At 35.6% G+C, this 9,659-nt stretch overlaps 1 protein-coding gene across 2 annotated transcripts in view; it reads left to right on the top strand.

Annotated features, from left to right (window-relative positions):
* Window positions 1-1,749: 1,749 nt before the first annotated feature.
* DAAM (disheveled-associated activator of morphogenesis-like protein) overlaps window positions 1,750-9,659 on the top strand; it is a 551,406-nt gene continuing 543,496 nt past the window's right edge. The window contains exon 1 of one of the 2 annotated variants that reach the window (XM_085949180.1): window positions 1,750-2,674. The gene's annotated coding sequence lies outside the window, so the exon portion shown is untranslated. The remainder of the gene's footprint in view (window positions 2,675-9,659) is intronic. The other variant, XM_085949184.1, reaches the window with a different exon arrangement.

Here is a 9,659-nt window from a genome sequence, read left to right as displayed (position 1 = left end):
ATATAATCTCGAAAACAAAAAAAGTACGTGCAAAAACGTAAGCTAATAATAGGCAAATTGATGACCTAATAAAAAATTTAAAAAGTTTGTTGGATGGTTCTACTTAACGTTCATCAAATATATCATATCGAATAACTCACGCACTATATCAGAAAAAAATTAAAAAAGTATGCAGGATTGCGCATTAGCTATGCGACAAGAGATTTTACTAAAAGAAATATTTTTAAACCCACGCAGTCAGGTTTTGCATACAAACTTAAAAATTAAATAGCGCGCTGAATACAGATGAAAAGACAAAAAAAAATCATGCACTAACGTTCACTACCAACGCACTAGTGTTTACAATTTAAATTTTGAAAAAAATCTAAGTTTAGTGACACAAGTATCCAGCATTTAGCTGGGTCACCCAAATTGAAATGCAAATAACCCCCTTAATGTGCGTGTACAAACGAAAAAAACGCGTGCACAAACGTGCACTAACGATGCACAAACGAATGCACTAAAAAAAGTTGAAAATTCAACATTGGGTGACCCAACGTTTAGCTGGAACACCCAATTTGAAATTGGAATTTTTCGGTTATTATAGGTGCACAAACGAAAAAAAATCGTGCACAAACGTGCACTAACGATGCACAAACAAATGCACACAAAAAAAAAGTTGGAGTTTTAACATTGGGTGATCCAGGTAAATGGACCTAATAATTACCGTGAATTTGTTACTTTTATAATATAATATTGATTTTAATACATCATGGGTGCTTAATAATTATTAAAGAACTAAAAAAAATCATCACCATTAAAATAGTTTAGAAACTGTAGTAATTATAAACTACTGTCATAGCTAAAGCAGTGTTTCTCCAGATTAAAAAATATAATATATAAATCTATTATTATTTATTAAATTTTAATGGTTCGTTGTAAGCAACTTTTATTAATTACAACGCTCACTTCGCAGTGGTCCTAGTCAAGCAAAATGTTCAAAAATGTTGTTGCCTTTTGATGCATATTGAAATACCGACCGTTGTATCGATAGACGGAAAACGTAACATTTGCTGGTCTTTAAAATTTAAAAGAGGGCCACATACGAGTTAAAACCTGCCACTCATATAAAATGAATGGATGGATATAGGTTTTGATTAAATATTTACCTTCATTATTGTAATTCACATAGATCCGTTCTACCTATTCGATTGTAAATATTTTAAATTCATGAAAACTATTTTTCAAATACGAAATTGGTGGGTATTATGATGTTATTATGTACTTACTTACTTACTTTTGTATTATGATGTGTAAGAAAGGAGACTGTTTCAATTAAACCAAAATTAGATTGTAAATTTGTTTATCGTAGGGGGGCTCAAAATCAGTCAGTGCGTCGGGTCGCTATGTCACTAAATTCACCACTGGCTGTCTGCCTCTCCAATCGCATTCTTCAAACGTACGTTGTTTCATTGTATGGTGCTATTTGACAGGGTCGTAGATAATCGGTAAACGTCAAAATATTCTGTGCTGTGTAGTTCGTATTTCTTCCGACAGATTCGCCACTATCGTTCTCCATCCGCCGTGCAAGTACTAATTATCGCGTGAAAATTCAGAAGCTTCTGAACTTTTTTGATCCATACAAGTAATCTTGCAACTTAAGTTATGTTCGCGATAATACGTATTGTGAACAGTAAATCCATGCACGTGACGGGTTAGGTAGTTGTCGAATAGAACAACGTCATCTTTTACCGCGCTTAAAAAAGTTTCATTTAAAAGAAGAATAGTTTCACGAAACATACTTTTGAAGAATTTGGTCGGGGGTTGAATATCGAGAATATTCAAATGTTCATTCACACTGCGCATGTCTAGTGAGTTGATGTATGTGTCTGGAAAAGCAAAACAAGGAAATTACGAAAACACCCCATTTAGAAAGCGTTAGCCGTGGAAAATGATCGTTCGCTACTTTTCTTCGGACATAACCGCCGACCAAATTTAATTCGCATCTAGGTTCATAAATAGCCCGCCGCGTTATTTCCGATTCGCGAAGTGACAACGTTCTGTTCTAAATTTAAATTTTAAATTTCGAACAGAACAAAAAGAAACGCCTCTCCTAGCAATACTGTGGACATTTCGTAAAAATGACATCTCAGTGTTTTGTAGCAATGTTAAATAATCTTCAAACGTTTATTTACAGTTGCAAAACACATCATTGCAATCGTGCTCAGCTGTCTGAAATAGTGCTAAAATCACAATAACAATAAGCATCATTGTTTCGTTTTGAATCGTGAGTGAAATTCGCCGTGTCGAAATTGAGACAGATCATAACATAATATAACATAACAGAATACTGTCAGATCAATCATATAAACATAAACGATGTGTTTTTGTGTTTATTATTAATTTCAGTTGTGATTGTTATTGTTATTAAAATATAATAATGTGCAGTGTTTCGTTAGGGATTGTCGAGCCCATGCGTTATCGATCGCTATTCACCCTTAGTTGTTAGACAAGGACGAGGAAGGAAAAGGGAATACGGCTTTTCTATATTATATACATATTGTGTTATCCTCCCTTGCCGGCTCCAAGTAGTAGGTATACCCACTTAGTGAACAGTGTGTGAGTTTCTTTTGTTCTGTGAGACAGTATATAGTGAAGGAATGTGAATTTTCCGGCTGGCAGGGTGAATTGAGAGGTAAGCTACTTTATACAGACTCTTGTTTGACATGCGAATATTAAGTATTTATATTCGGTGTGTGGAGGTATTTTTGAGCTTCGCACTCCTGTGCACGTGGTGGATTTTATGATCGATAAATCTGTCTGCGGTTGAGAGGTTTGCCCAGGACAGGTTTAGTGACTTTTAACGCCTATGTATATTAATATTTTAACTCCAATATTTTGACAGCGTCATAAGGAGTTGCAACGCAAGGAAGTCTAGTTTAGTTTCAACATAATGCAATTGGTCCTTACGGCGTATTCAGGGTGCAGAGTAGGGAATACAATCCTGGGATCCCGGACAATTTTCGATACCTATGAATCCCGGGACTAATTGACATAATCCTGAAACTTTCGGGATCAATCGCAATCAATTGGTATGTGTACAAAATCATTTTGTTAGTGACGTATGTGTACATACACATTGTATATTCTACATTGTACAAAAACCACCTTTGCAATTTGTTGAAAATATTTCATCCAATCAATGAGATTTTACAGTTACCGGCATTTTATACGCCAACGTTGGCTTGGCGGGCTGTGCGGTGACGCTGGTGTAGCAATTTAATTTTCAAAATCGCCGCTTCTTAACGTAATATAATTGTCCAGCAGCAATCTGGATCCTCATTAAAAAAGTCACATCAGACATTTCATATCCCGGGATAATTATCACTCTGAATACGACATAGCATATTTTTTATTACATTTTTATTGATTTAGGTTTAGGAGATAAGTGAAAACGTCCGTTCTCCGTAACGCTAATTTTTTATTGAGGACTTCGCCTCATCACCTTCCCGGCCTATGTTCCGTCCATATTAAGAGTGCACCAGTGGCTAGTATCGCCACCTTGATAATTTGACTTAAACATATCCGGTTAGTTTATATAAATTTGAAATTTTGCGCCATTCTTGTCGCCTCATGCCCGCGTGGACAGTGTGGAACAAGTGACACCAAACAGTGAGAATATCTTGGCATTTTTTTTCTATATGATCACATTTACAATATTTACAAAGATCATAGCATTCCTCGATATGAAGTCCCGATCGTCCCGTTGTAAATTAACCGAATGCCAATAATTATTAACGGTAACACTTAGTAGTTGCCGTGTATGACTACTTAAGTGTGAATTGTTATTATTTTCGTTTTCATAACAGGCAGCTTTCGTCCGTGATTGATAGTAATTAGGGTAGCTTCCTACCCTACTCCATATTTATATAAATAAGTTGGCTATAGTTATTGTATTACCAATCCCAATCCGACCCTGCGCTTGTTAGTTCCGCTTTTAATGACGGGTATTGACTTCCGACAGTGAATGGAAAAGCGAACGCGTGCATTTTATTATTTTCCCTAAAGCAGGTGCACGTCGAAACGAAATTATGAAATATAGCCCAGACACATTGTGAAAACAACAAAGCATGTTTCTTGGAAATGATTATTTCGGATAACAGCATAAACATAAATAAAATACCTTGAGCTAAAAGTGCAGAAGTCACATTTTTATGTGTATTCACGTTCTCCAATATCACATGGTTTTCAAAATACTTACCTACTTCTAAAACGACGGTAGTCCAATAATTATTATACTTCAGAGCTGAAAGAGTGGATGTCCAATTTAAGTCATACTCATACTCATAAGCTATAGAAAAAGATAAATTTTATTGCAAAAGTGCAGAAGTCCAAAATACGGAGTTTGAGTACGAACGCGAGTGAGTATTTTAACTAGATTAGATTAACTATGCTAAAACTGCTCTCCTGCAATATATTGAATATGTGACTTCCAGACTTTCAGCTCTAAGGTACAGATTAATAAAATACCTACATAGGTATTATGGTAACAATTTTCTAAACATTGAAATAATAATATCTGTACCTCAGAGGCAGACGGATACAAATCCGTTTTTGGGGAAAATGAGTTTTTTTAAGAATCGTCATGCTAAAGGCTTTATCTATTAGTGGCAGAGAGATGAAAGTCCTAGTCCAAGATATGCATAGCATAAAGATGCAAATGCCATACCTACATTAGAAGCAGAAGGATGCAAATCCAATAACCCACTAAGATAAAATTCTCTCAAACCGTCTGCAATATGTACTAGACGAAAACCAGCCAGGAGAACGAGCTTTAGAGGAGGATACAGCACTATGGACCATATTATCCAAGTCATCAGAGAAATCAGAGCGGTAACAGGAATACAAGCTGCCGCTATCCATGGGTTTTATAGACTATGAGAAAGCGTTCGATTCCATAAAGAAATTTTCAATACTCGATGCACTCAGAAATCAAGGAATCCCCGGGCGCTATATAAATATTTTCAATAATATATACAGTAGCGCAACAGGATCTCCATACACCATCGCGCATTTCCTATCAGCAAAGGAGTCCGACAAGGTGATACAATCTCACCTAAACTATTTACAGCTACATTTGAAGACTTATTTAGACAACTTGACTGGAATGACACGGGTCCCCATAAATGGAGAATACGTGAGTCATCTACGCTTTGCCGATAACAATAAATAGTAGTTTGCAAGACTCAGAAGGCCTCCAAAGCAGAATGCAGTAACTCGCTGGAGTAAGCAACAAAGTAGGCTTGGAAATAAATGTATCAAAGAAAAAAAATCATGTTCAACTGCTTTGCGGGCCAAAAAGAGATCCTCATCAATGGCATTCAGCTCGAACAGGTGAAAAACTACATCTATCTGGCACAATAAGTATCTATAGATGGATGTATATTTGATGAAATTGTTCGCAGAGAAAGCTAGCCTGGAGTGCTTTTGGCCGCCTGAGTAATTTCTTCGAAAATGCCTAAAGTGCAAAGTGTTCAACCAGTGTGTACTTCCCGTAACCACATGCGTGTGAAACATTGAGCCTAAGTAAAACAGAGATCCAGAAACTTAGAGTAGCACAACGTGGTATGGAAAGGTGCATGCTGGGCATAACGCAAAAGGACAAAAAAAGGAATGAGTGGATAAGGGAACAGACAAGGATTAATGATGTGATAGAGTTTGCTAAAAACCTCAAATAGAAATGGGCTGGAACATGGCTCGAAGAAAGGACAATCGTTGGACAAATTTAGTTATCCAGTGGTATCCAAGAGGTAAAAAACATCCGCAAGGTAGACCTAGAGGCCGCTGGATCGATGAAATGATAAAGTTCTGCGGAAAAACTTGGCAACGCAACGCACAGGAACGAGAGAAGTGGAATCAGCTTGGATATTAGCGAGGCCTTCATCCAGCAGTGAATAGATTCAGGCTGGTGATGATGATGATGACATAATAAAAATTAAAAAAAAATGTGTTTTGCTTTGTTATGTTTATACCTATAATTTTTTTTAACTTATAAATTGTTTTATTTTGGCTAGGTAAATAAGATACAAATCCACATTAACAAAATATCTTTAGAGGCAGAAGGATGCAAATCAACACTACGTTTTTTATTTAATTTTTTTTAGATATAAAATTGTATTATATTTATTCCTTTCTTACATATTCCAGAAGTACTTTAATTGAATTAGAATAAAAAAATAATGATCATTCTATGTATATTTTCTTAGAAGTTATGAGTATTCGTTTAAAATAAAAATTGTTTTTTGGCTCTCCTGAACAATTGGGTATTTGGATTTGCATCCGTCTACCTCTGAGGTACAGATATTATATCTGTATAATTTTTTCTCAAAGTGATTGAATCATAATTGTCATGTAAGCCGGCCCTCACATCTAAACTCGATCATCTGCCACACAGCCATAAATCAAACCTTCTAAGAACGTCGATCCGGTGTTGCATATGAAGACCGCGCACATCTACCTAGCGACAGTCGCACGTAACTCTCGAAACGTATAGATATTAATTTAATGCGACCAATTCGTAGGTGTTCGCATGCGTTCTGGCGTCTTTGACTCGCAGCCCGAGAAGCATGCAACGTGTCGATTGCAACAGTAGATGTTTTTTCAAACTAAAAAGTTGCATTCGACCAATCTGCGGAGCTCCATTTGGCAACGTGTGTTTTGTGAATAACGATGACGTCATATATACGTATTCGACACGTTGCAGACGGACGAGTTTTGATGTGAGAGCCGGCTAAAAGGTTTAGTTTCAACTCAACTGACGTCACCACGTAACGCTCCATTTGTCATGTCCTGCACCTCTTGCCGTGGCAGGTGTAGGGTCGACGAAGGTGACTTTTTGTAACTTGTGTGCAAATGAATATTATATATTTTTGCATACACATAAGAAAAAAATATTCTTTATAACAGTACAACAGGCCAAGAGGCTCAATGATAATATTGTAGTGAAACAGTAGTGTATTTCGCTATCGAAGTGAAACAATCACAAATTTTGAGAAAAATCACATAAATATATTGTGATTTCACCAGGCTCGAGCCCCGAGCTCCTGGAAAAAAACAGCGCCTTATTCACTGCACCATGAGAGCCGCGGAAAGAGATGTAGGTACTTATCTTATATTATAATATACTAGAAAAAAATCCAGGTGGCAGTACCTTCTGTCCACATTCTTTGATGTGGCTTATTATATAACATAAATTATTTTGATTAATATCACATTTACCTAAATTTTAAAATCATCTGTCAAATTTTTTGAGAGTATCGTAGCATTTGTTTTTTTTTTAAATTTATTTTCGTGGCAGTTTATTTTACCACGTTTTTATTAGCCCGTATTTTTGTTTGTCCGGTACAGATTTTTTCTTGTGTGTCCAGTATACATTTTTTCTTGTTTGTCCAAGATTTGTATTGGACGATTGAAGATTTTTAACTAACTTCCCGACTAGCTAGATATTTGAAACTTTTAGAATATATCAGAACACGACGACAATGCATTCTTTTAATACTTTTGGCCATCTTTAAGCAGAATTGAATTCATTTTCAGTTAATTCTGTTTTGTATGTTTCGGAAAAAAATCGTAAAAAAGTAATATTTACTACTCACTATTATTGGTTGTTAAGGGGGTCCTAGCAAATAAATTATTAATATATACGTGCGTTACGATGGAAATCAATATGAAATGTCAAAATGACAATTCAGTATTCTATATTTATTCAGTACCTATTTCTATCAAGTGCAAAAAAAAGTTTTTATTAATACATAGAATTGTCAAGTTTATATGATTCAACAGAAAATTTAAAAACGTGGTATATAAAAAGTTCTTTTTATCTTGTAATTTTTAAATTTAGAATTTGCGTTGTGTATCTTTTCTTTCAACTTACGCCATAAGGCTCCTGTCTTGCTCTCTCATTTACATATTATGTTTTATCTCATGCGTTACAGACAGGGAACTCAGAAATTATTATTTGTGCTGTGGTTACAGATAAATTAAGACAATTAATTATGTATGTAGATATAAGGTAATATATTTTTCAAAAGACGGATAAGATTCATATTAAAGTGTTTTGAGCGCCTGCGATTTTTTGTTTGCCTGCAATGTTTTATAATCATCGTTTTGTTCTGATTTATAAAACACTGCCAATTTCTGCGAATGTTATAAGATGCAAGCACACTCCACAATGCCCATGTTATGATAATATGGTGACATTGCTGTAACATAATAAAATATTACATACCATAATAACACTCTGAACACAGAACAGATAATAAATAAAATTCCGATAGGCTATATTCAATACGCTACATTTTGATACAGGGGTTTGAATGCGTGAATGTCCTACGAAAATGAAGCACGCATTATAGACGTGCAATAGTGTGTGTAATACACCAATATTAAATGAGCGTCAATGCATAAACCGAGAGCAGTTGTCAGTATTCGACGTATGGCGTATTCTTGACACGTGTTTAAGTTTATCACGGATTCTTCCTTACTCGAGATCGGTTACCTGCCACTCCTTACCCGTTAGGTATTTCAGTTCCCATTATTTCTTAGTTCCCTGACTTTGAATAATATCATTGTTAATAATCACATACTGATTGATGTTTTGCCTTCTTGCAGTAAGTACCTTATAACTTCTACTAACTAGATATTTTTGAAGTTATACTTCTTTTGGCGCGTTTGGTAAAACAGACCAGAGTGTATTTTTGGCGCGTGACATGTAACACATAATTTATTTTTTCACACGAAAAAATCGCACTCGATTGGATTCGAACCACCGATTGTTCGGTTATCAGTCGAACGCACTGCCTTTACGCCACAATATGATAATGCAATCGTGACGATTATACAGTATAATATTATAGTTTAGAATTGTTCCGTTGCCTAGGCAGCGAATTTATTATTGTCGGCCATTTGCAATTCCTTACATAAACAAACTATTAATCGTCAGAGTGATTATTATTACCCTTATATACTTTAGTAATATAAGTTAAAGTGTATAGAAATAAACCAACGGCGTTCCAATAAGCGGTCCTTTTTATTGAGTGTGTAATTTAACAAGATAATTATTAAGATGATACATCAGTGAAACGGCAAATAATTTTCAACTATAGGCGCGACGAAATATTGGACTCGCTGGCATTCGGAGAGAAAACGTCGAGCTGGGAACACGTCAATTTGTTTCGTGATGGCGACGGGGGTATTAATTCTTAAATTGTGTAAAGATGACTAAAAACGTTACCCATTTACTTGAGAAAGAAAACATATTATTATTGTTACTACTAGAACAATAAAGAGAACATTAAATAGACGCATGTTGGATTTATATGACAAATTATATTTCGTTCGGCATGCGTTATTTTCACCCGCGACCCGCAATCCACGCATCGCCTAACCACGATCTTTTTAGACCATGCCTCAACTGAGGTATAGCCTTAAGACCTAGTCAAAGAATCTAGTTTATCACAAGTTTTGTTTTTGTTTGTTACGCCAAAGAAGTATAACTTCTAACGCGCGTACATAAGTACACACACCGATTTTTTTTCATGTATAGTTGTAATGTCCTCGTCAATCTGACAAAGAGGCGTAAGTCAGTTTTGGGGGGAATGGGACGACTGGCCTCCGGACAA

The sequence above is a fragment of the Rhyacophila brunnea genome, unplaced genomic scaffold (genome assembly GCF_057557595.1).
Source record: "Rhyacophila brunnea isolate RB1 unplaced genomic scaffold, BYU_Rbru_1.0 scaffold_21, whole genome shotgun sequence".
Classification (NCBI taxonomy): domain Eukaryota; kingdom Metazoa; phylum Arthropoda; class Insecta; order Trichoptera; family Rhyacophilidae; genus Rhyacophila; species Rhyacophila brunnea.
This window is presented reverse-complemented; position numbering and strand designations above follow the sequence as displayed.